This window comes from Rhagoletis pomonella, unplaced genomic scaffold (genome assembly GCF_013731165.1).
Source record: "Rhagoletis pomonella isolate Grant_MI unplaced genomic scaffold, Rhpom_1.0 Rhpom_scaffold_00962, whole genome shotgun sequence".
In the NCBI taxonomy this organism is placed as follows: domain Eukaryota; kingdom Metazoa; phylum Arthropoda; class Insecta; order Diptera; family Tephritidae; genus Rhagoletis; species Rhagoletis pomonella.
The window spans coordinates 1-27,222 of NW_023459516.1; the positions used below are offsets into that span (position 1 = coordinate 1).

A 27,222-nucleotide genomic window follows, 5' to 3' on the forward strand; every position below is an offset into this window, starting at 1 on the left:
CGATAAAAATACTGATATCGATAAAAATACTGATATCGATAAAAATATTGATATCGATATAATGGCGGATATCAATAATATACTGATATCGATAAAGTATTGTTGAAGGAATATGCAACGGCATCGGCAGATGTAGCAATGACAATTAGAAAATATATCCGAACCGATGAATATATCAATAATATTACCGATAGCAATTAAAGGGTAGGTGGCGAGGAATTTTCGTAACATGCATTCCAATCAATACATAAAATAAAACTTATCTCTGTTGCAGTTACATTAATTACAGAAACTTTGTGCTTCATTATAAAATTAAAGTGAGTGACAAGAATGTTCCCTAAAATTACAACATTTTACAATAAAATTCAAATTGATTACTAATTGCGTAGCGCTACATGGCGTTTACGCAAAAGTTTTTCTTTTATTTTTTTTAATTTTTATTTTAATGGAATTCCCTCTTATTTTCTTTGCAGAACATTCACATTTCCCGCAGTGCATTCAATCAGTAAACCGGGGAGCGTGCAACTCAAACGTCAAAACAAATGTTGGGAAAATTCACATCGAATCATGTGCAGGTGTATCATCAGTATTCGCGTACAGTCTCACTGAAAAAGCCAAAAAAGGTAAACATATTTACGCTGTTTGTCTTCTGTATGTATTTACAGCTATTAAATAAATAACAGCATTCTGGCATTTTAATGCCACAACCCATTAAAAAAAAATAAAAAAATAAACCTTAGCAATTGTAAATGAAGGTGGCAGAAGCAGGATAACAATAACACAAAGAAGAAAGAGAGAAGCAAAAGTGTTAAGGCATTAACTGCTAATGTTTGTCCGCCAGGTAAAAGGTATTTCATTGTATTTTGTAAATGTACAAATAATGATAATAATAAAAAGTCTACATCTGTGTGCGTGCGTATATGAAAAATAACAATTTCAGAAAGATAATATAACCACATTTTACGAGCCATATAAAGACTTCACTTAACTAAATAACCCCACTCAACAAAAAGATTCTGTTCAATAACAAATGACCTTTTAAACGTACTTGTGATCATATTCGTACATATAAAAAGTGAATTTTTGCAGTGTGCATAAAAAAGTAATGCCTTCACGTGAAAGATATTAAAAAAATATGTAAACTGTGCGTTGCCGAAAAAATCGTATTATTGTCAATTAACTCTTACAAAAGGTTGTATTGTCCTGTGTTTCTCTTTTCGATACGTGACTTTTACTAACCTTGCTTATCGTAGGTACTACGCAGCGTATGAGTAACATATTTTATTGCCCACAGACATATTCGAAAATTAAAAATTTATAATTTTCTGTTAAAAAATATAAAAGATGGCTGGCTGCAAATAACTATGTATACTCAATAAATGAATTACACAAAATTTTACTCAACATACTTATTTATAACTGAGTGCTACGCAGCGTATGAGTAACATTTGAACGTTTGAAAGTAAAACAGCTGGACATAAATTTGTTGTGATACATAAACTGAATGTATATTTGTTGTAGTTTAAAAATGGCTTTGATTAAAAAATTGGACATAAAATTATGGTAATTTAAAGATTATCATAACAATTTGGTCACTTGGAAATTTAACATAAATTATTATTTGTAAATTGGACATATTTTTATGGTTATTTAGTCACACTTTTCATGGTAAACTAAAATGCGGGTATATTTTTATTTTGCACTTCGGTTTTGCAAAACTGTTCATTACATTTTTCATCGTTGGATTTACAACTGGCTTTAAAACTAAAATATTTTTTTTTTTTTTATTATAAAGTGGACATAAATTTTTGCTCATTTTAAAAGTGAGCATATACTATTTACTGATCGTATTGACAAAAAATTTTCGTTGTTTAAAAATTGGCACAACTTTTTGTTTTTTTAATTTTTATCGAAACACCAACTTATGTGCAACGACTTACGTACATGTGTCAAGTTTATTTGTTCAGTTTTTAAATTGCCAACATTTTATGGTCAGTTTGTAAGAACCACAAATGTACATATGTATATCCAGTTTCTGAAAGACTAGGAAAAATTGATCCAGCCGAATTTATGTCCAACCAAATTTTTGTACCACCAAATTTATGTCCCACCATATTTATGGCCAACCAAATTTATGTCGACCCAAATTTATGTCCAACCAATTTTATGTCCAACCAAATTAATGACCAATCAAGTTTATGTCCACCTACATATATTTGTGTCCAACAAAATTTATGTCCCACTAGATATATTTATGTCCATCCAAAATTGTTTGGCCCAATTTTAAGTTGCAAAAAAATCCACTTTTTTAAATACCAGGAATTTACCTCTAGCTTTTACTTTCAAGCGTTCATTTAGTTGAAATAAATATATACGAAAAAAATTCCCATTTTCAGATTGTTAAAAAGAATTGAAAATGTTAAAAATTATATAATATCCCATAAGTAAATTTAACTAGCCGTCTACATACATATGCACATTAGGGTGCCCCATCAAAAAAGTCGCGGTTATTACAACAGAATTATAAAACTTATTATACTTAACAACATCCTCAAAAATAATTCAGAAAAATATTAAAATGTGCATTATCTCGAAATATTTATTTATTTTTTTTTTAATAAAGTTAATCAACAATTTTATTGAGCTAAAGTTTTTCTCGTGGAGAGTGGTGCACCCTAATGTTCACAAGTATGTATGCCACGCTGCGTTTGAGTAAAATCTAATTAAATGCAGAGCAATGAAAAAGAACGAACGCATCGACAAACAATTGAGTGGTTGTGAGCTTAAATGCATTTCAGTGGCCAAAAAAATTAAAAATACAAAAAATTAACAATTTCAATTAGTGTTTACCGAGGAAATCCATCGAATGCATGAACATAGCAGGTGTTGTTATCAATATTTAAATTGGTTCTTGCCCAAAATAGAGCAGAAAAAAAAAATCGAAAAACAGCAAAAAGAGGGAAAAAACAGAAAGATTACCCCTCACTTATACAATGAAATCCCTTTTTCCGAATGTGACACGCTGCCATGCGAAACGCACCGGTGTCACTGCCTTATCCAACTAATATCTTTGGGCCTACTCAAAGGCCTTTTCACTTCCCTTTTGCTAACTTCCTAATTCCATTTCGACGTATTCAGCGTGAAATTGCCAAATTCTGAACTCATTTTTCATTTATTTTGCTTTCGTTGGCACTTTCTGTTGGACGTCGGTCGAAAAGAGCTTGCAAACAGACATGCCATAAAAAACAACTGATACGCCTGCTGTCAACTGCAACATAAATATTGAGAGCGTAAAAAACACAGCAAGCAAGAAATACATTGGAACAATTTTCAAATCCAAGAAAGCACAGCACAACGTAAAGAAGAAGCATTCAATTTTTGGAAATCAAATGAAAGCTGTTCATATGGCACCGATCATTTCTGTGTATCAGCAAAAAAAATTCTCGAATCTCTTTTAACTTAACTACTCCTATGCAAACAAGCTACTTTTAAAGATAACTACAACTACAACAAAGCACATATCGAACTGGTATCTTGCAAAAAAAAAAAAAAAAGTTTGGAAAAATAACAGCGAAATCCTTGCCACTATCGTCATTGGACCAGTCAACAGCTGCAATAAAAGCCAACCACAACAACAACAGCCGCCTAAGTCATTACAAAACTTGTTTCGTTTCGCATTTTTGCAATACTCGTAGCGTTTTAGTCAACACGAAAAGTCGCTGCGAAAATTCCGCAATATTCAGTGCTTTGGCGTTGGAATATGTTGAAGCAGAAGCGACAAGTAAAACAGCAGCCAAAAGCAAAGCCGGTAAGCATTGTTGTAAAATTTGCGTAGTTAGAAATATACATATGTATATGCGGCAACTTGTATGCTACTTATTATTAGTATAATGTTTGCTACAAATTAAATCCCTTTTAACCTCCCTATCAATCAGTTAGTTTTATTTCACACACTTTTGCATATTTTGCTTTGCTGGCAATGATGATTAAAAAAAAAAAAAACAACTACAAAATAGCCATATAAATATATGTATACAAATAACCAAATTAAACCAAAACTCAAATTGCACTATGCCACAACACACAGAACACAACGGCTGACTATGCTACTACTCACTTTGACTTCTCATTCACATAACTTTTTTCATGTATCTAAATAGTTTTAGCATAAAAGACTCAACGCACTTTATTGTATGTATTCCTTTAGAGCTTTCAACTTTTAACTTTTAAATTTTCTTAATTTCTGTAATTTGTAAACTAAGCTCACACCTCGACTTTTTTTGATAACTTAAATTTCTCTATTTGATTTTCTCATCTAACAAACCATTTGTTTTTGCACTCATCTTCAAATCTACTACATATTATATTTAAGCGTATAGTACTCTTCATTTGATGGTACGAAACTGGCCATACATAACACGAATGCTTGTAATAAAAATTTGGACATAAAATTTTGATAAATAAAAATTTGGCATAACATTTGGATAGTCTAAAAACTTAATTTGATTTTTGCGTAATTTGAAAATTGGACATAATTTTTGTTAATCTAAAAACTGGACAAAAATTTAAAGTAATTTAAAAACTGGGCAACATCCATTTACGGATCAAAACTCATACGAAAGAAAATTACGTTATACGTCAGGCAATATAAGCTGAATGTGGAAGCCATGCTTTCTATATATGAGAGCAATTCCTAAAGGGTTTTCTGTCTTGCCAGTCCATCGGCCATGCAATTTCCAGGAACCCAAATAAGTTGATTAGCGTAGTAATCCGATGCCGTCGTTAAGGAGGCTAAGCATTCATTGCTTTACGAAGCCAAGAACTTTGTTACCATCTTAAAAGGTGTTACAAAACAAAGCAACCAGTTCGAAGCTTCCTTTATTGCAGCCACCTCTGCTTGGAAAATGCTACAGAGATCCGGTAGCCTAAATTTATTGTTGACGAAGAGTTTTTCGCAGAAGACATCTTCGCCTACCTCCCCATTCAGCTTCGATCCATCCGTAAATTAACAGCACCCACCCCAATTCCATATATAGCATCCTTCCCTGTCCTGTCGCGCTAAAAAATGGGCGGTGAAAGATCTATTCGGGCTCGAAATCGGCGTGCAGTGCTGTTTCCGAGCCGGTAAGAACACAAAGCTCTTGCATTTGGTCCCTCCGCAACAATATAAAGCCTTCTTGACTCTTTACTCTACGTTAGGTTTCCAGGAAAGCTGGTTGTCAAGGATCAAGCCCAAGTATTTACCTCACCCAGCCAGAGGACCCTATTGAAAAATCGCCCATTGACGACAGGCGGCAATTCGATATCTTATATCGCCTAGCATAAAGAACAAACACCGTTTTGCTATGGTTCACATCCACCCTGCAACTAAAAGCCCAGTTTTCAACCTAGTTTACGTAACTCTGTATAAGTTCAAATAGTGTTTCTAGACCCTTTTGCTGTGCTATCAATGCCACATTGTCAACGTAGGCCACTCCAGAGCAGAGTGCAGATATTTCCCTGCCTACTTAATGAGAAAGGCATTGATGCTCTCGCGGCTATGTTGATGCCATTGCCGGTTTAGCCACAGCCAGACCGAAAAGAATTTCCAACCTTAGAGCTGATTTTTTAAAATCATTATTTTCCCTCTGAAAAAGGACAACCTGTCCCATTTTTGCAATGTAGTCAAGATACACTACTCTAAATTAGTTAAATATCTTAGTGCAACTCTGTATGATAAGCGCCCATGGAACACACAAAATATCTAAACCCCGAATTGCCGACAATTGCTGCGCTGAGACGGCGACATCAAATCGAATCTGGAAATCTGGATGCGTAAAACCAATTCCAAGCCCATTCGAATTAGACCACAAACTCCTTTCTGAAAGAATAAGAAGACCGAGGGGGCATTCATCCAGTCCAAACTCAAGAAAGACTCGCCAGCGTAGATATCGTCGGGCTTTGCGAGTAGCTTCCACCTTGGCAATTAAGCTTATTATAAGCATGGCTCGAATAGGTAGTTTTAAAAAATACAACTCAACATTAGTGAACGAACTTTGAAATTAACAGTCACAACAAAATATTCAATCTAAAAATATTAGCTTAAAGATGCGAGAAAAATTCTTAGTATGTGCAGAAACGACATTGTAATAGCCATAGGCTTTCTTATCAGCTACTATTGAGTTGTAGGGCTTTTGATGTAGCGAAGCACAGGAAACAGTAATGTGAATTTCTCATCAGGCATTGACTTCGATTCCTAGAATGATCCTATAGAATCTGAATGGCTCATCGCCAAAGGAGCCCACTCAACTTACTGATCACAGTTTTTATGAATAGAGACAAATTCAATAATCTTCTTAAGAAAGGGATAGTCCAGCTAAGTATGGCCAGATTCGTATGTATTGAACATTGTATCAAACATTTTGGTTGAGAAATGTTTACTTTCCAATTAGCTTATTTGTAAAACTGTATTCGGCACATTTCTCAACCTTAACCCCAGAATACTAATAATTTTTTTTATCATTTAATACTAATTTTCGCCTGTGATGCCACTTTAGAAAAAAATAATAAATTCTTTTTAGAGCATTTATTTTATTATAAACAACGGCATAAACTTACTATTTCAGAAGTTTTTTTATAATGAAAAAAAAATATATATATGTATATATATTTATAAATGCATATTGAAAAGGTATTAAATCTTTTAAAGGATAATTCGGCGCCTCCAAACCATATTCTGCTAAGTCTGACTAAGTCTAACGCGACTTGGAGGTGTCGAATTTATAAAGCACTTATTTGATCGTAACTAAACAGTTTTTTCTTCTTAAGAACGCTTATCGAACAGCGCTCACAGGCGAATCTTAAGTTTCTATGTACCAATAGAATTTCGTCTTTTAAATTCATGGATTTTTTTATTATTTAGAGTTCCATATAGTAAATCGGCATACTACGAGTTTTATTTCTGATCACTGATCTTCAAATCCCATCGAAAATTCGCAAAAGTACCGATTTGAGTAACAAATTATTAAAAATTGATATTTCTATATGTACACTCAAGTACGTACATATGTGTGTCAAAAATTTTAAAACTATGTTCACGCTATCTTAATTTCGCGCACGTTCATGTAGTACACTCCCGCATCATTGAAATTTGAGATTTCGCGAAATCTTTCAAAATCCAAGAGTAATTCCCATATGTTTTCTTCATTTAGATCTCTGGGATTTGACTCAACTTTCAACGAAATCCCCATGCAATTTAAAAGATTATGTGCTATTTAATTTTCGTTGCATCGTTGTTGAGGAAAGTGCCGAAAGGTATGCCACCATTTCTTTTATTGTGAAATCAAGTACAAACCACAAAGTGATAGTGAAAGATATCGCAGAAGGTACGTCGGAAATACTTAAACTAGTTTTGAAGACTTCGAGATTGCAAATCTAAGATTTTAGTATCGAGATCACCTAATTTCGCCTTCAAAAAAAAACTGTCGTTGAGATGCGATTTTCATTTAGAGCAATTTTCGACGCAAATTTAGCGCAGCGATTGTCCGAACTCCACTGCAGGATTCCGTCTTCAGGTGACTTATAGCTAAGTGCCTAACACACGTGCTACTTAAATATCTATGAAATCATATAGAGAAGTGTGAACACAATTGATTTACAAGTTGTCTACGAAATAATAGTAGTGCAATGTTTTGATCAGTTTTAACAATTTCTATTTTCTATAGGCCTTACTCATTATGGTAAGGTTAGGTTGAAGTGGCTGTCAGCGACCCCACTAGCATACATAGGCCCTTAGCTCACCTGTACCTGGCTAGTTTATAATGAGCTTGAAGGTAGCGAGCGGCATGTTTAATCCTTTCAGGCCTGCGAAAGTGGCGCGAATGTGCCCTCTATTGCAAGTTCGTCTGCCCTTTAATTGCCTGGCATCCATATCAAGTGAAGAGCAGACTACTAAGCCATCTCGTTTAGAGATCTGCGACAGTCCGCTACGGTTTTAATCTGCATATAACGGAGTCGAGCGCTGTGAGTCTGGCCTGGTTGGGTTAGTGAAATGATATTTCGAGTACCAGTCCCCCTCCTACCTTGTCGTCTAGCTTATCGCCATCGGTGTATAGGTGGAAAGATCCCTTTTCATTAGGAGTCCCTCCTGCCCAGAATTTTCTGCCTGGAATGGAAATCGTATACCTCTTTGTCAAGTTCAGATTTGGTGCACAGTTATCCGTTTCCGGTTTATGTTCTTTAAGATTGCGGGGTGGCCATCCTGAGTGTCTCTCCTGTCTGGTAGTTGCCCTCAGCCTCAAGGCGGCACACCCCGCTGATTGTTCTCCAACAATGTCAATTGGCAATATACTGAGCAACACGCACATTGCCTTCGATGGAGTTCTGCGCGAGCCTCACAGATGCATAGCATCGCAGTTCTTTGCACCCTTTGAAGTGCTTCCTTACTGGTCATGCAACAAATACCACATAAATTCAAATTTCGAACTTTGTGAAAAATTTTTAAACTCCTGCATAGTTTCACTGAAATTTCAACCTTTTTAAACAGAATTTGTGGACAAATTTTGATATCTATGCACTTTTGTGGCCCATTAAATTTTAGTATAACAAAGTGCAAGTTTAAAGCTGCTAAAAAATGCCGTTGATTTTTGGCAATTTTCTATTTCCATAAAAAAAAAAATCTCAAAGATCGACAGGACTTTTTACTAACCTGAAACTAAAATTTATTGGGGTATACAACTGCATACTAATTAATCAATTCTGAATAAAAAGTTTGAAATTTTGGTGCACATTTGTCGAATTTTTGTAATTTGTGTACAAAGTTGGAAATGCGGATTTATGTATATGGGGTTCTTTGTACAGCCTGCTGGATCCTTGCACAAAAAAAAAAACAAAAAAATAGTAAACATTAAATAAAAAAATAGCCAAAACTGGTTAAAATATCGCACTCCAATTTTTTGAACGACTTTAAGTGAAATAATTGGGACGAAAGTTAGTATTTTACTCTCTAGTGCAAACATAGTTTAATGAAATGCTCTGGCACATTTTTCTGCGAAAAGTTCATTAAATTTTTTTATCAGATAATTTTAAATGAGAAAGTACGTCATTCGCAATTTAAACATGTTTTATTAAAATCATTAGATCGGAAAATGAAAACCTTAGTATGCCCTTGCATCATAATTCACAGTTTTCATATCACCATATACTACATATTTCTTTTGTATGCTTCACACTATGTCGACCATCATTTACTATTCGCTAAACTTCTCTCCCATTTAATAAATACTCTTCACCAGCCACTCACCCACACATATCACTTACATAGTTTTTGAACATTCACATTGCTGCTAACACTCATTCAATTGAGTAATTTACTATCACATTCGCACACAAACTTGCAACACCTACCGAAAATTACTCACTTGCTACTGGACTAATTGCCAAACTGCTTTTATTCTTAACTACTATCTCTCTCTACTACACTTTTTGTTACCTCTCTCTACACATTGATTGATTAACATTCAATTGAGTATTGATTTATGGCTAAACACCACAACCATTGATTAGAGTAATGAGTGACACTTCAAATAAGCTGACTTGTCAATTTGAGTGTTGACTACTTTTAGGCTATTAATGCGCTATAAATATATGTATGACAACTGAGTGGTAGTACTTACTTAAATAGTACCGCTATGTATAGTAGTTATGTAGTAGAAAGAGTAGTAAATGTGACATCTACTACCAGATTTACAATTTGGTATTGCTATTAATATTGGTTTTAGTATTGCTTAGCTTTAATTAGCGTTGGTTTTTGTGCTAAATAAATGCTAAATAGTAAGTACAAAATAATTTATCAATTAAACAAAAATTTTCTTGTTAAGTTATATCTTATGTTCCTTTATACACTTATTTGCGTGATTACAAGCATTATGATTAGCATAAAATATAGTTCATATATAGTTACATGCATAATACATATATTGTAAACCAACCTACATATGTATGTATATTTGTCTCAAATCTATACCTGTTATCTGTAGTGGTTTAAAAGTTTAATAAGATGCAAAAATGCCAAGGAGGCGAGCGGCAAACTTGGATCCATGTGGAAGAAACATGTTTGCCTCAATGTGACTACACTCTATGCAGTATATGTAAGTATAGTTAATAGGCGAAAAGAACCTTTGTAAATACATATGTAGTATGCAAAACTCACAACAATAAAGGTCGTTATAACAAGAATGGAATAAAAGGCATGCGACTGTGCAAAGCCTGAAAATACCGCAAATTGGCTATTGAAAGTTTGTGAAATTTTTATGTTTGTATACTACTTATATTGTACCGCCTGACAAATAAACGTGTGGCATTGTGTACGAAATACGTATGTATATATAATCTATGACCACTGACCGAAGCCGAATTCACATATGTACATGCTTAGGTGTACATATGTATGACTGACTGTACAAATGAACGCACGAAAATACATACATATGTACATATTGCTTTGAATAGCCAGTACTTAGCACACATATTGTAGAATAAGAATATAACTAAATACGCATAAAATAAGAAAATACCATTTATGAGTTAAGTAAATATTTCTGCTAAATTGTTTGCCGAAAATAGAATGCGAGATTTGTTTATTTGTCGATATGGTATATCTACAAATACATATATATTAATAATACTTATTGTAATGTGATGTATATTTATTATTGTATAGTCATTCTTGATATTTGTATATTTTATCCTAAGGTAAATACTATTGTGCTAATATAGGTAAATATTTACTCGTCACAACTTTGCGAAGATTTTCGATTTTTTTACAACTTTTTTTTGCTGTAGTTCAGCAATTTGCAGATAGCTTCTAAAAGCATGTTTAAGGCAGGGCTTTTTTAAAGCTTTTTTAAATAAGCTGTACTAACTAAAAGATTTCCGAATAGCCCTAATGTTCGCAAGCAAGTATGCACTGGTGCTTCCATAGGCACGAAATAAACATTAAACTATCGCTTTAAAACAGCCATTCCCAACGCTGGCAGAACTCCATAAGCAAGCTGAAAACTTTAACACTTGCTTATGGAGTTCAGGAAGGTCACTGTGTTGTCTATATTGCTGGCTGGTTTGCTCTATTAATTACAGTACCTGGAATAGAGTTCACCGTACACCCCTTAGCCTAAAGTACTTTTGCAAGACAATTTCGCAACTTTTTTATTGTTAAAAAAATTGTGTATTTTTCAATATCATTAAATTTTAAGACACGTGTTTTATTTTTTCCTAGTTTAATTTTTTCAACTTAGTTTTCATTTTGGTTTTAGATCTTATATTTTTTTTAATTAAAAATTAATTCAACAATTTTTATTGAGCTCGAGGCCGTTTTTTTAATGAAAATTTATTGTGGAAAAGCAACAATAATTTGAAAAAATGGTAGAAGTAATAGCTATTTCGGAAATCACCACATTTCCTCATCAGACTTCTTTCAGTAGGCTTCGAACCGACGGTTTTTTGATTATTCCAGTAGAACTATTAAGACGAGAAAATTTATTGCCAAATGTAGGCGCCTAAAAAGCGTCCTAGGTTCCGGCAAACAAAGGTTTTTTCGAAATTGACAATTTTTTTTCTCACATTGCCTTGCAAAAATACTTTAGACTTAGGGGTGTACGGCGAGCTTTTTTTTGTTTGCTTGGAAGGTAAATACAGCGTAATGTTCACCTATCGTCTTAATACTATCACCATGGATGACAGCTTAGAGTCTGCTGGATTTTTATAAATGAAATTCGTTTTAATGAAAATTGCAGATGAGAGTATTTAATACAAGTTCTAGATATACATACATACATATGCATAATCTCTCAACACGTGAATTGATAATTTTCTCCTTGTTATTAGTTGCCTCCAAATTTTTTATAAACATTCTAAGGTGTATTGCTAAGGTATCTGGTCTCGACAAAAAAAAATCGTACGCATTGCAAAAACTCACCACATAACATATGCTAGGGATAACATTGCTGGCGTTAAAGTTTAAGTTTTACATTGTTCTTGATTTGGGTTTTTTTTGTACTTTTTGTATTTTGTATTTTTATTTGTGAGGCACACAAAAAAGTGCTACATAGTGTGAAAATGTACAAAACCCTTGAATAGGTGGCGCTAGAGTCGCGATATACTATTAAAAATACGTTTTTTGGATGTTGGTCGGTCCAGAAATTTATCCTGGGTGTTACCCGTTGGTAATCCCGCGACTGCGATAACCGTTGCGAATATGCATATATTTTTAAAGTTGTGCATTATGTTATAGAACCCAGTCTCGCAGAGGGAAAATAATCGAAATTGGATGGGATTTGACGAGTAGACAGCTTGTTTGACACAAAAATATTGTTCCCACTATGCGACAGTAGATAATATGCTCAAATAAGATACATTAAAAAGTGAAATCAAATTTCGTCATATTTCAAGAGTTTAGTTCACAAGATAATAAGAGACTGCCATTTAGATTTAAACTAAAACATAGTTCATGAAACTGCATTTCTTGTTTTGGTTTTCGTTTGATTGGAATTGTAGAAAAAAATTAAGGAAAACGAAGAAAAATTTAACATTTAAACAGTCAGGGAAAGTTAATAAATTTTGCTTACATTTAAGCGAAACGGCAACGCTGGTCACAGCTGCCAATTAGAAAATAGGAACAAGAATCTTAACGTCGCTGGGACAAAAATATTTGAATTCTCCGTCGCGCACGAAACATTGATTTCTATTAATTTGAATGGGCATCCCTGCAATAAAATTTGGTGTGCATACAAAATCCATTAACTACTCCAATAAAGATTTTGTGTTTTTATCGAGGAAAAACTCGAGATTTTTTTTTTTAGGTTTTGGTACTTTTTCTAATTCAAAACTTGGCAGCACTGCTTCTTTCACATCGATAAGCGTTTAATTGCGTGGCCCTGAGTCGTTGAAATCCCACTTTACCGTTGTATCTATCGCTTACTATGTGACAGAAATGTCGCAGCAGAGAGCGATAAAGAAGTGCGAGTAGAGGAAACCCATGAGGGGAAGTGGTGGTGGTGAAGTACTATGGGCCAGTAAACGATCAAAAGTGCATAAAACTCAAATACTTATCGGAATGGCTTAACACTTGCAACCCGGCGTGTTTGGGGCTGATGATCACGAACTTAAAGTTAAATTTAAAACATTCAAAATCGTGGATCCAATATGGTGAACAATATTTTGAAAAGCAATTGAATTGGCTTGAAACTTGTTAACCTGGATATTTTGGGTAGCTGATCATGAACCTGACGTTAGATTTCAAAAATTCAAACTGGCGAAATTTCGATAGATTCGATTCCGTCCTTATCAAATAAATATGAAATGCTTATTAAAAAATTGTAGAGACAAGCGACCATTCTTCATGCCTTCCACCACCAGCTCACCTAAAACACCTCTGGTATAATATTATTGAAATATTCCGCTGCCTGAGCTTGTCAATATTTCTTTGGCAGTTGATAATTTTACAGACCTGTGGTGGTATTCTCAAACGGGTTTGCGACAATTTTCGCATCGCTAACCCAAGTGGCTGTTATGATGGTGCAAGGTTGAGATAGTAAACAATATTTGTCGCTAACTTGTCTGAGAATAGCCCCACTGATGCTAACGATGAAAACAACAAGGCCAACACATGGCTGCGTCATAAGCAATATTGTGAAATTAGTAAAAAAAAATTTAATTAGTCAAGTATTTATTATCATTAGCTATATGTAGTTGAGAGTGATTAGACGCCGGCAAAACACAATGCTAACCAGCCGAATAAGTGAGTTTTTCCCTCTCTCGGTCTGTACTCATTGCAGTTTAATGTACTGTGGCAAAAATATAAATGGAGAAGAGATTTTTTAGCATTCTTTTTCTATTTCCTTTTCGATTATTTGATGTTTAGTATTTTTTTTTATGAAAGTGTTGCTCTCTATATAACAAAAACCATGTAAGTCAGAATTTCAAACTTTGTATAAAAATTTGTAAAAATTTGCAAAGCTTCATCAAAACTTTGAGCTTTTTAATTGGATTTCTTAGAAACATTCTGAGTAAGCAGTTTTAAAACCCATTTTGTTTTAGTATAATAATGTGAAAATTTTAAATAGGACTTTTGGCTATCTTTTGTAGAAGGTGTTGCCCATTTACTCCATACAAAAAATTTGTACTTTGTATGGCGCAAACCAAAAATTACCAAAAATCAACGGTAAGTCTTAGCGACTTCAAACTTGCTAAGCTACATTCTAAAAAATCGGATTAAAAAGGGTTAAAGTTTTGAACAAATTTTTTTTTAAAGTTGTCTAATTTTTATAAATGTTCTACAAAGTTTAAAATTTTTATTTATATTTTTTATTGTGGATAGTAAGCTATATTTTCATAAAAAATAGTGAATATTTTTTAAACGAAGAAAAGTAAAAAAACTGCTGAAATGTCTTTTCCCTATTTATGTACATTCTCGCCACCGTAATTACTACTCTTATTCGCTTTGAAGTTATTGTGTATCGCTAGCGTAAAGAGCAACCAACTGATACACTTGCAACTGATCCAATATTAACTCTCACTGCTCGCAGGCGCTAATAATCACATGCTGACTTCACCGCTCAAACGAACGCATCGATCACATGGAAAGGCACAAATCAATTTTGTCACCTCCATATTTGCTCAGCCGCTCTCAACAGCGCTCACATGAATTGCATTTTGTTTTTAGCTGTTATTTGTATTTTTTCGCGACTATTTGTAAATTTTTTTTTTAGCATATGTGTTCTCCTGTTGTTGGGTGTTAATCTCTTTTCCATAAAATCGCGACTGTCGCGCGTCGTTTTTAGTTTGCCATCGGTGCAAGTGCGCGATGCGAGTTTTTCTAGAAGTAGCTGTTTTCTATTATTTCTAAGTCGAATTTTTTGAACGGAAAAAACTTTTACAATTTTTTACTAATTTGTTATTCACCCACTTCGTGTTCGCACAGTTCGATTGCTTACTCATTTTCAGCGCACCTACCTTTATGATGTGCAAACATTTGCCCGCACTTGTATCGAGCGCGCAATTAACACCGTAATAAACGAAATTTGGTTGAAATAAAAAAGAAACCACAAACAGCCACCAGCCAACAATTTGGCCATCAAATACTGTATAATGTTTTTTCTCACCAATTGGGTATTTGTAAGTAATTAAAAACAATAAACTACCGCTGAAAAAGTACTTTGTAGTGTATACATAAAATTATTTTGAAACAAATACTATTCCCTATTTAAAAGGTCTGGCAAAGATAAAGAGAAAAATAGAAAAAAACGTAAATAGCACTGCAAAAAAGATAAATTAATTAATAATGATACGCGATTGAGTGATATGTATGCATGTACATATGTATATATGCGTCTGTGTGTGTGGCTCAGTTTGAGAATGCTTCTGGGTGACTGTATGTACTCCTATTTTCATTTTTACAGGGTGGTCCAAATGCAAGTCTCATTTAATTAGACTATTAAATTAATAGCCATTTTTTTCGAATACATACATATCGTCGTTTAAAGTACAAAACCACGTATCAAGAAAAACCGCGTATGTGAGGTTGCATAAATTATTTTCTAGAGAGTAAAAACACTTATATTTCAAAATAGTTCTCTTTTTTATAAAGCAATCACATTTCTGGTTAGTATATTTCAGGACGAATGGATAAGGATTAAGCCAAGAGATTGTGTGGGCAAAACCAAATTTTGGCAGCAAATGTCAGTTACGCGGTTTTGCAGAATGACGAAACGCAGTTTTGCACTTTAAACGACGTTATGTAGAACTTTCAATTTATGCAGGAAATTTCAAAAGACCTGTAGAAAATACTTAATTTACCTAGAAAAATATACTAGGAAATACTAGTAAGTTTTGAACATTGCCAACAGGGACAATTCATGCGCAGTGTTTAAAAAAACTGTCTTTAATTCACTGAAGTCTTCATTTTGAACCAATTTGATGATTTTAAATAAATGCTTAATGGGAACTAAAACCGTTCTCTTTGTTTCGTGTTATTTATATTCTTTTCATTTGTTATTAAAAACAACGGGAACTCTTAGCCACTTGCAACTTTATTACACAAAAATTTAAGGACCTATAAAACTACATACCCATTTTTTTTACTAAAAAAATTTAATATATTGAATTTTTTTATAACATTTAAATTGTTTTTTTTTTTTTAATTTAAAGATCTATAAAACTGCATACCAAAAATTTTTCTAAAAACTAAAAAAAAAATTCAATTTTGGTGAATTATTTTTTGAGCATTTAAAATTTTTGTGTGAAATTTTTTGTTGTGTGTAGTATTTATAACGTGGCATCTATTAACTGGAACAGGAGAATCGATTATCTTTAAAATTGCTACTTTTTTGCACTACGCACGAAAAAAACTAATACAATCTGGTAGACATTCAAAAATCGGGCTAAACTCGTCCCTTGCAAATTGTATAAGCTTGTTGTATTGTTGTTTTTTTTTTTGTTTCGAAAATTAAAGACGCAAATATTATTAGTTACATGTTCCATAACGCATTCGAGGTGTATTTTGTTGCAGATTTTACATTTTATTAATTTTCGTTGCTATTTTTAAATACATTTGAAATATTCTTCTTCTTGTTTTGCGCTACAGTCGCTTAAGTAAGTCAAAGTACCTTCAATGTTTTTGCTATTTGCTTTCGGAGTCTTTATTGAAGCCTCATCTCTCACTCTCTAAAATCAAACAATATATACTTTGTTTAGTAATGTGAGAGTAGTATTATGCTCTCTTATGGAGTTGTCTCATTTGATCATCTTCTCAAATACATACTCCGCCGATAAATATGAATTCATTAATACATAGTTGCGTATACTCCTCAGAAAATACATACAAAAACCTGCTTACCCTAAGAGGTATTGCTGAACACTTTAGGTAAAAATTGCAACACATTTACACTTTTGTTTTTGTAGTATGGCATAAATGATTAGTTTGACTATTAGTACTGAGGACTTTCTGATGACAACATTGAGGGGAAAGTACTATATTTTTTGCCATGGCTTGAACAAAAATGAATACTTTGATAAGCACTTTTGTAATTAGTGATAATGACTACAGGATCACTCATATGATACTCAGCTGTCTTGTAGGGTACATTTTGCTTCCATGCCACTTGCATTTGTATTTGCGAGTGCACTTTGTTTACCATTCTCTCTCTCATAGAATTTTTTTTACTTTGTTCTGCCACAATTACAGCGTAATTGTAATTTGATTAACGCCGCCGTCTGTTTATGCTTTTAGGGCGCTTGAGGCACGTCTTTCAGTAATCCGATTTTGAAAAATTTTTCCGGAGCACGTTTTTATGACCAAACGAAACTTTTTATGTGAAGGTTTTGCCTTGTTCTTAGAAGCAGGGAAGCAGTAGACAGGGTGGCCGAGGGTAAACGGCTGCATATATACTGGGTTCCAGGCCACAAGGGCATTTTAGGCAACGAAATAGCTGATGAAATTAGCCAAAAGTGCCATCCGTCTTGCTAGCGAACCAGTACAGGAAATACAAAAGTCGCTAAAAACGATCTATAATGAAATTTCCGAAAGAGCTGAGTGCCGGATCCGGGTGAGATGGAACGCTTTTGCGACATGCAAAACCACCAAGATCATGTACAATAGCAGCAAGGGAAACACCCATTTCTTGCTTACACGGACACGCAGGGATTGCAGGACAGTTGTTGGCCTAATGACGGGCCACAACCGACTAGCATTAGTAACAGTGACGCATGCAGGAAGTGCAGGGAGGAAGGCATGAGTGAGACGTTAGAACACCTTCTCTGTATCTGTCCGACCTTAGCTAGAACTCGTCTTACATATCTCGGAGCTTCGCAGTTCAAAGGACTAGAGGAGGCTTCAAAACTGGATATTAAGGCTCTCTTGAAAATTCGCAAAAAGCGTTGACGACTACTTTAGATCGCAGTAACACGGACCTCCATCTGGCACTACAAAGGACCAATGGGTCTATGTAAGGCGCATCAGCTGGCCAGTGTAACCTAACCTTTGCCTCGTAGCTTACAAAAAAATTGCGTTTGTATAAATAAGGGAGTTCGAAAAAAAAAATCAACTTTTACTGGCCAAATCGATTTCGAGGTATTGCAGAATACTTATGCACACAAGGTGATCTTTGCTTTGGCGTTGTTTTGTAGTGGGAGGGGGGGCGGGGGCAAGAATAACGAAGCTGCCTGCCAGGTATGTAAAATATGGCTCGTCTTTCGCAGGAATAGCTTTCGGCTTCTGAAATATGCAATGCATGCAGTAGGGATGTTAACAGGCGCAGTTAGTGGCACAGCAACAGAAAAAAGTGCAACAGTATGTTCTTGCTACGCACTCCAACCACTATCTATCAGTTGGCAATATGCCCGGTTATAGATAAACGCCCAAAGCAACTTTGCCGCAGCTGCAAAGCAGTGCAACAAATTGTATAAGACATTGTATGAAACTTAAAGAAAACATAACGCAAGCAATTCACTGCCAGATGAATGCAAACTTATATACATACATATATATGCACATATGCCGCTTGCCTGCGGTGCCGCTTTGCAAGAATTTCAATGCATTTTAACACTTTACATGTGCAGTGTGACCCATATGTGACTTGAAATACCAGGAAAGTGTTTTTATCCCGGGATATTTTTTTCTTGGCGATCTTACCTACAATTACAATTTACAATTTTGATTAGGCTAAGTTGAATTGAAGAGCAAGGATTTATGAGCTCGGCTTTTCAAGAGAAAGCAACGGCACATACTTTTTACTTTAATGAAGTTAGCTGTATGTAGTCGCCAGCTTAGCATCTGCCTTAGCATGAAGCACAAAAGTTATCCAACGCTGCCGATTAGCATTTCAAAAAGCAACGAAGCCGATGGAAGCAAGCAACTTTGTATTACAATTACGTATAGCTTCAAAGAAACATTTAATGAGTAATTTATGGTATTTGCTGCAAAGCTAATTCACCAGATTACAAAGAAAAAGCAAGCAAGCATATACATTAGGGCGCCTCACCAAAAAAAGTTGCGATTTTTCAATCGGAATTATAAAATCGATTATATTTTAAGATTACCGCCAAAATATTTCGGAACATAATATGTATTAAGGTCTACGTGAGCTTGACCTTTTGATTTTCAAATATTCTTATGCAGACCTAAGCTTAAAAAGGCCTATCATCTGAAGAGTTTTATATGAAAAAAAAAAAATAATAAACATTTTTAAAAACTGATTTTATTTATTTGCAGCCATACTGCTTATCATAACTTTACAGCACTCATATATTGACAAGATTTGCCATTTATCCTAATATTTTTTTAATTTTAATTATTTATTTAAAAAGTTATATATGAATTTAAAATATTTAAAAAGTTGTGTATGCTTTAACAAAATCGATTTTTCGATTCGAGATTTTTGTAACATTAAAAAAGTAAATCAAATCAGAATAGTGGAATAAATTTGTTTTATTTGTACTAGCGATAATTAGATCGGACTAGCCTATCATAAAAGTTATAAAAAAATCAACAAACTTTCGTAAAAATTTCGAACTTTTTAATAAGATTTTTTCAGAAATATTTTGAGTATGCAGTTTTGTAGCCCATTCAATTTTAGTATAATAAAGTACAAGTTTTTGGATTTTTTTTTTTGTTGACGATGTGAGTCATTTTCTTCCATACAAGTAAGTTCAACGAGCAACACCTTCAAAAAAAAAATAAAAATAAATAAAAAAATGTAAATTTATGTTTTTTTTTGTAATAAAATACTATAGTTTTATAAACAAATAATAAATGGTCTATTCTTGTCAATATGTGAGTGTCGCAATGTTATGATAAGCACTATATGTATTTTCCAGTTCACTTAACTCTTAATATTTTTCTGAAATATTTTTTGGCGGCAGACTCGAAATATATGTAAGAGATTTTATAATTCCGATGGAAAAAGCGGTACCGATTTTGTTTTGTGCCCGATTTTGAGAGTGATGCACCCTAACATAAATATTTCAGCACAGCAGTGCAAAGTGAGCTCTCGTAGCGTAAAACCACAAATTAAGATAAAAAACGAGATTTCATCTATGAAAATTGTACTTTTGCCTTACCACTACGACACAGTTAATAAGCGTTAAATAGGCTTTCCTCTTACGCTCATTTCACTTTTCAGTTAAACATCAGAATGCGTGGAATTGGCAGAAAATCACAACAAAAGTGACAAAGCAGTAATTACCGCATAAAGAAAGCAAGTACATATGTATGTTTGTATGTATGTACATAAATACATACGGATACAATGTTTTGCCGCCACCGCTAAGTCTGCTGTGGTGCAGACAAAAGTTTGAATTCCATGATTTTTGTTTTTATTGCTCACACATTGGGGACAATGGATGATAGAGACGCACGTAGGTACATACTTACATACATTAGTATAGGTATGTGCTACACGATAGACAGACAATTCGAACTTGAAACCTAGTGCGATGTCAATTTTGCCACTTAGTTTTTAATGGAAAAATTCTTATTCTTTAATAGAAAAGTTCTTGTCAAATGCGGCTCAGAATTCGAATCACGCGAGATTATATGATCAAAAAGAGTAAAATTAACTCAAGACTGTCGCAGTTAAAAAAATGGGATGATTTGAATATAAAAAATTCATAATTTCCTTTTTTTAGGGCCAAATTCACAGTGCGTAGTTAACCATTGATAAGAGTTAAACTATTGATTTTCATATTCACTACGCTCAGTTAACAAAAGTTTAAACCAGCATGCCCCCATAGTTAAACTCTTGTGAAATAAATTTTTTTTTTTTTGTGGAACGAATTTCAAATTTGAATAGTAAAGTATTAATTTTAAGAATTTGTATATTTTCAGGCGATACGAATTTCCATAGTTAACTATGTGACTCTGAATATAAATTCATAATTAAACTCTTGTTGGTGGTTAAGTTAACAATGGTTTAACTAAGCACTGTGAATTCGGCCCTTAATTTAAAAACAAACAGCAAAAAATTATCAGTTTTATTAGATATAATTGCTATTTTAGACGAACTGACGATGTTAGGGGCTCATCTATTAATTTCAAATTATTTAAGCAATATGCTGAACTGCAGAAGTGTTTCGGCACAGTGAGACTACCAAACCGGTTAACAGAGAGTACGCTGCAAGGGGCATATTATCGTCATTACTACATTCGCTGGTGGTCAACAGGATTCTAAAGAAAATGGAAAGAGAACCTGCCAAAGTTACTGCATATTCAGATGATATTTCTGTCATAGTAAGCGGAAAGCATCTGGCCACACTAAGTAAGCTCACTTAGTTATGAGCCAAGCAGTACGGTAAATGCATTTTTGGGCGACAAAAGAACGCTCAAATCGGGTAAACTACTTAAGCAACTCTGTTCGTATCTGGCAAGAAACATGTGATTAGTTTAACGGGATTTAGACACAAAAAACAACAGAAATGAGTAATTATGCGAGGTATTTGCGTAATATACTATATACTTATTTAAAATATAAATCATGTATATACGGAAACAAAAGTTTCTCTCTCTACTTCCCCAGTAACTATTCTCAATAGAGCAGTTTTTTCACTCACCAACACTACTCTTCCGGTCGCGTATTTTTAGCCGACCTTGCTGAACTCGGATAAATAGCAGAGTTTGTGTTGTTGCGAGTGTTCTTTTGTAGCTCGCTGGCAAAAGAATGCATTCAATGATTGGCATGACAGGGGCACTGAGGACTACGCCAACGACAAACCTTCTACATATAGGGTTCAAATTAAGGTTATCCTAAAGCGAGTTCTTTGCACAAGGCATCGAACGGCTGAATGGATTCTTGATTAATCCTATGTCGTAAGTTAGCAAATGATCCATCCTCTACGCAAATGTTTAATACAACAAAAGTAGAGTAACTTGATTCAATTAACTTGCATCTTAGAGTGGTGTCTCACATACTTTTCCTGCATATTTGTCTGCTTGCCTGTTTTCAGAAAACACCACCACATTACCACTACCAGTACATACAGACGCTGAGTGGTAGAAGCGATTGTAGCCAACTTCGACATTCACCATTCTATTTAGGCTTATTGTTTGAACTAACTTGCTTGTTTCTTCTTTGGAAAATTAACTTCACTCTTACTACTTTTATTTTGTTGGCCAAAACAACTTTAATTGAAATATATTTCTGTTAGTAATTTGTTTACTCGTTTATCTATGAACTTAGGATGCAGATAATTTTTCTGCATATTTCATGTTATTCTCTTGAATAATGTTTGTTTTGGTTAATTGTTTTCGCTTCTACTTGCCACAAATAGCAAATATTATTCATGTGCAAATTATTTCCGAAGTTTCACTTTATTGTATTGGGTATATGCCCTGCAGGTAAAGCTACACTACCAGTTTGCTTGGCAGCTCACCAGTTTGTCTTCTATCTTTTTTCCATACTAACAACTAGGAGTCCCTTGGAGTATATGAGAGAAAGATTTTTTCGAAAGTTATTTATGTGGCCCTTTTTGCATGCACCTTGAGTACGGAAGCCGTTGGAACGACGAGTTGTTTTAACTCCGCTGGCTCGGTCATGTCGCCAGAATGCACACAAAAAAATAATAAAATAATTAAAAAAAAAAAATAAATAATAACGAACTGCGTCTCTCGAGGACTCAATTTCCGATCTTTCGGATGGGCACGCCTGCGCTTTGCTTACTCGGCACATGCTGTGCAAGTGCTTTCTCTCAAAATATCTTTTAACCCAGAGTGGCGGTGCTAGAATAACAGAAGTCTTTCGAACTATCTCACAAACTGTCATTCATTTGTCTTACGAATGACTTTTTACTATCTTAGCCAGAATTGCCCTGTTAGAAGATCAGGCGGAGAGGGTTGGTCTGCTTATACATCGTATAGTAGGTAATAAGTAAGCATGTTTTATAAAACCTTTACGCTGCCACATCAGCTACTTCCAGCTAATGAACTACGCGTTTTCTACCAGTTAATCAACCAACTACTCTGACTTTTCACTGCAGGGTGCTTAAACTGTTGTGATAGTTTTAGGAATGTTGTTGTCCATAGGCCGTACACAGTGTTAGTTTTGGCGCGCGCGTGGGCTTGTATGTGTGTTTCTGTATGTGTCTGTTTATGTTTGGGCTTATGCCACATTGCAGCGGTAAGCAGCTAAGCACACACACACATATACATTTGTTTGGCTGCATTTGTTGTTGTACAAGCCAATGCCGATACGGCTGCCGCCTTCCCGATGTTCGTAAATTTTGCGTTGCTGCAACAATATTTTTGCAGCACTTGCTTGCCTTGCCTTGCCGCTTTGATAGTGCAGTTGGTTGCTGCGGCTGTATGTGTGTATGAAGGTGTGTGGGAGCAACAATTTATTTGTAAATTATGCAATGACCTACATTTTCGCAGGACTTTGGCAGTGAAGTATTGATTTTAAATTATACCGAGGAGCAGTTGTTGCTGTTGCTGGTTTTTGCGTGGCATAGATAGCTACGAGTATGTGTGCACTTTGAACGGGAGTAATGCTTTAAAAATAGTTAAAATTTGTTTACCTACATACTATAGTATTTTTGTTTGCGTTCTAACACAGAATTTTGCGGCTAGATTTGATTTGTATGCGAAAAATATGTAAATACAAAAACTAATTTATATGGAAAATTAGATAGGTAATCCATTAAGACTCGCATGTATCTGTTTTTAATTAAATTTATGATTGCTGTAAACAATTAGTGAAATCAGTGTTAATAGGTTTGTTATGTTTCGGTAGAGACTCGTTGCTGTGGCAAGTTGCGTTAAAGGTCAAATGCTGAATGCGTTTTGGTGCGGTATCGACCTGTCAAATATTTTGTTTTGTGTCGTATATTTTATGTCAAATGTTAATTGATTTTGTTAGCGATATAAACTCTTTACTGGCGATATTGGCGGTACTGGTGATGTAAGTGACACTGCAGAACACTGTTTACATTGGTGACACTGGTGAAACTGATGATACTGTTGGCGCTGCTAGACTCTGGCCACACTTTTTGTTTTTTTTTTTCGTATTTTTTTCCGGATTTTTCAAACATTTTCGGCGTTTTTCGTGACCTTTTGTAATTTTCGGAACGCCCTCAGTTTTTGTTTTGAAATTTTTTTTTGAATTTATAAAGCTTCCTTGTTTTTTTGAAATGGTCTCGAAATTTCTTCTCTACCTTTACTGTCGTTTTCAGAATTTTCAGCGTCTTTGCTAAATTTTTCGAAACATTAAGATTTTTTGTGATTATTATTATTTTTTTTCGGGGTCTTTCAGTTATTTTTCCGTACGTATCCGGCGCTTTAGGGGACTTTTCTAGGCTTTTGGGTTGCATTGCCTTGAGAACATTTTAAATCTCTTTTTCTTGGTATATTTTGGCGTTGTCAGATTTTTTTTCAGCAAAGTCGTTTTTTTTATATATATATTCTTTCGAAGATTTTCAAAAACTGTTAATTTTTAACTTTGCGTTTTATGTATACCAAATATGTGCTACACTAGCTTTTGCGCACAGCTCCGCCCACGTTAAGTTCGGTTTAACGTTCTGATTTCAAATGCAAAAAAAAAACAATTTACATATAAATATCACAAAAAAAAAAAAAAAAAATTATTTGTAAAGGTCCCACAACATGGTCAATGTGTCGACTTTCGACTAAATTGGCGAGTTTTGTATAAAAAAAAATTACATTTCGTAGCTTGTCTTAAACGTATATACAATACATGCATCATTAAATTCTTTAAATGCGACCGAACAAAAGAAAGAACATTACCCTTTTTTCATGTCAATATGTCATTGTGATATTTCATTAAACTTTACTGTAAAGACGAAAGACTTACTGATTAAATTTAATTTGAGTTTTTAACTGGTGGCAACTCTCCTTAAAATATTTTTCGAAACAACGCTTTCCTATACTTATCTCTATCGACTGGCATCCTTTTGTTATACTATACTTTTTTTTTAAATAAAGCTTTTTCAAATCTTTTAAATTTTTAAAGTAAAGCTTTTTTAAATCTCACTCGTTTGCCATCCATATGGTAGTACTTTACAGAATTTATTAGTTAAATTGAATTTGACTTTTTAAATTGGTGGCACTCCTATTAAAAAAGTTATCGTAATAAAGAGTTTTTAAATGTCTTTTTTTTGTCCGGACACTTTTTGTTAGTAATTTTACGCGTTCCTTTCCCACTATGTCTCACTGAGAGCGCGACAAAAATGTGCTGAACATTTTTTGTTCGAATCAAATTGAGCGACAAAAATGTGCTGATCACTCTTTGTTCGAATCAAATTGACGATTCGGGTTGCCGCGTTTTTCTTTATATGCGTTTGCCGCGAATTAATTGCATGTATTATTTGCCCTCAAAATCGTATGTAAGCAACAATATCATCAGCTGTTTGCTTCAGAACAAAATAAAATGTGCCGAACTGAACGGTAAACCGTCTTCAGCAAATAAAAAGTGGTCCGGTGAATCCGCCTTTAGGCTTCCTTGCCGTAAATTTCGTTGAACTTATAATTTAAGGTACAATTTAATTCTTTAAGCAGGTTTAACAATATTTTTGAAAAAAGATTTCCTAAGCCTCCCTCGTTCGATAGCTATACTTAAATATTTCGTTTAACAACTTAATTAAATTAACTTATTAACTTTAAACTTTTTGGACAGGTGGCAACCCTCTTAAAGAATATTTTCAATATAAATAGTTTTTTAGCGCCTTTCGTTTTATACGCACATTGTTGTTATGGTTTATTTAACTTTTTAATTAAGAGTTTTTAGCTTTTTAAACATTATAGTTGTTGAAAATTGTATAAATTTCCAATGGAATGGAGTTGACTCTTATTAGTTTTTGCTAACATTTATGCAAAGTTTTACATACAATACATTTTACAGTTATGCGTATACTCAAGTATTTCCCCTGCACTTACACCGAATTTAATTTCACAACCGACAAACTTTTGTCTCACTAATTTGCTTTCAACAAAATTAAATTTGCATCGCTAGTTATATTACAAGCAAGCAGTGCTCTTTTCGCGAATGCGTGAACTTTTGCCATACTATATACATGTAATAAATATGTATGTGGGAAGGCAATAGCACCTTGCCAAATTCACTTCGTTGACAACAATGAATTTTGTAGTATACATACATATATTGCACGTATGTATGTACGTACACGCGTTCATAGCAGCTCTGTACTTTGAATTGGTGTTTTTTGACACTAAGTAATTCCTTCAAAGCCCTTCACTGCAATTAGTAGCGATGGCTAAAACATACATACACATGTACACATATACGCTGGAAAATTTATGCAACGATGCAACAGTGCGTATACATGATAGGTTTGTGGTTTGCTTGTTCGCCTACAATTCGGTTGGTTGGTTGCGTATACGCCATGTAGCACAAATTAAATCAGAACGTAAACTAAATTACCACAATTATGCGGTCGAACTGTTCCCCTATTGTGAGTGTCAAACGAGTGAGAGAAGCACATAAATTTAAAATTGAATGCGCTCGCGCCCCAGGCTGGCTAATGAATGGCATCGCAGTCGGTAATACTAAACCACCTTATTAACACCCAGATATGGCGGCGAACGCAATTAATGTGGCGGAAACTAATTGCGGCCTGTTTCGCGTATTGATCATGTTGTTTTTGACTGCTGTCATTGCTGTTGTTTAACTAACTGTTTAATCGTTATTTGCTATTACGGCATAAATAGTATGCATTGTATGGAAAATGTCTTCTGCATTTTTTTTTTTTTAATTTGGATATTTCTGTGGTGCCTTATAAAGTTTTATTGCAAATTTTTTGTGATCTTTCGTGTCAGAGTCGGTCAGATCTTTCTCGGAATTTTTTTCAGTTTCTTGGGAATTTTGTGTTTTGGATTTTTTCAGTGATATTTCGTAACTTTCGAGACACTCCTAAACCCCTTCTTGTATGTTCGCAACTTTTAAACACATTTCTAGTTTTTCGTGAAGGAGTACTTTTATCTATTTCGATGGTCCCACTACTAGATAATCCGTATATTCGGTAATCCTAACTGCTGTTCTAACATCATCTATACATATACATAAATAGTATAAAGGAAATTCGAGATTGTTTGTACGCGCTAATCTCGAAAACTACTAAACGAATTCGAGATTTTCTCTAATATACTCTGTACCGATAGGAGAGTGACCTTTTTTATTTTTTATTTAGAACTATAAGATCCGCATCGTTCGTTGGATTTTAAAAGAC

The 27,222-nt window shown here is 34.2% G+C and overlaps 1 long non-coding RNA gene across 3 annotated transcripts in view; it reads left to right on the top strand.

Moving 5' to 3' along the window:
• The first annotated feature begins 469 nt into the window (after nt 1–469).
• LOC118751752 overlaps nt 470–27,222 on the top strand; it is a 37,375-nt gene continuing 10,622 nt past the window's right edge. For 2 of the 3 annotated variants that reach the window (XR_004994592.1, XR_004994591.1), the window contains exons 1-2: nt 470–623; nt 3,219–3,808. This is a non-coding gene — a long non-coding RNA (uncharacterized LOC118751752). Of the gene's footprint in view, nt 624–3,218; nt 3,809–10,016; nt 10,065–27,222 lie in introns of those variants that run through there. The other variant, XR_004994593.1, reaches the window with a different exon arrangement.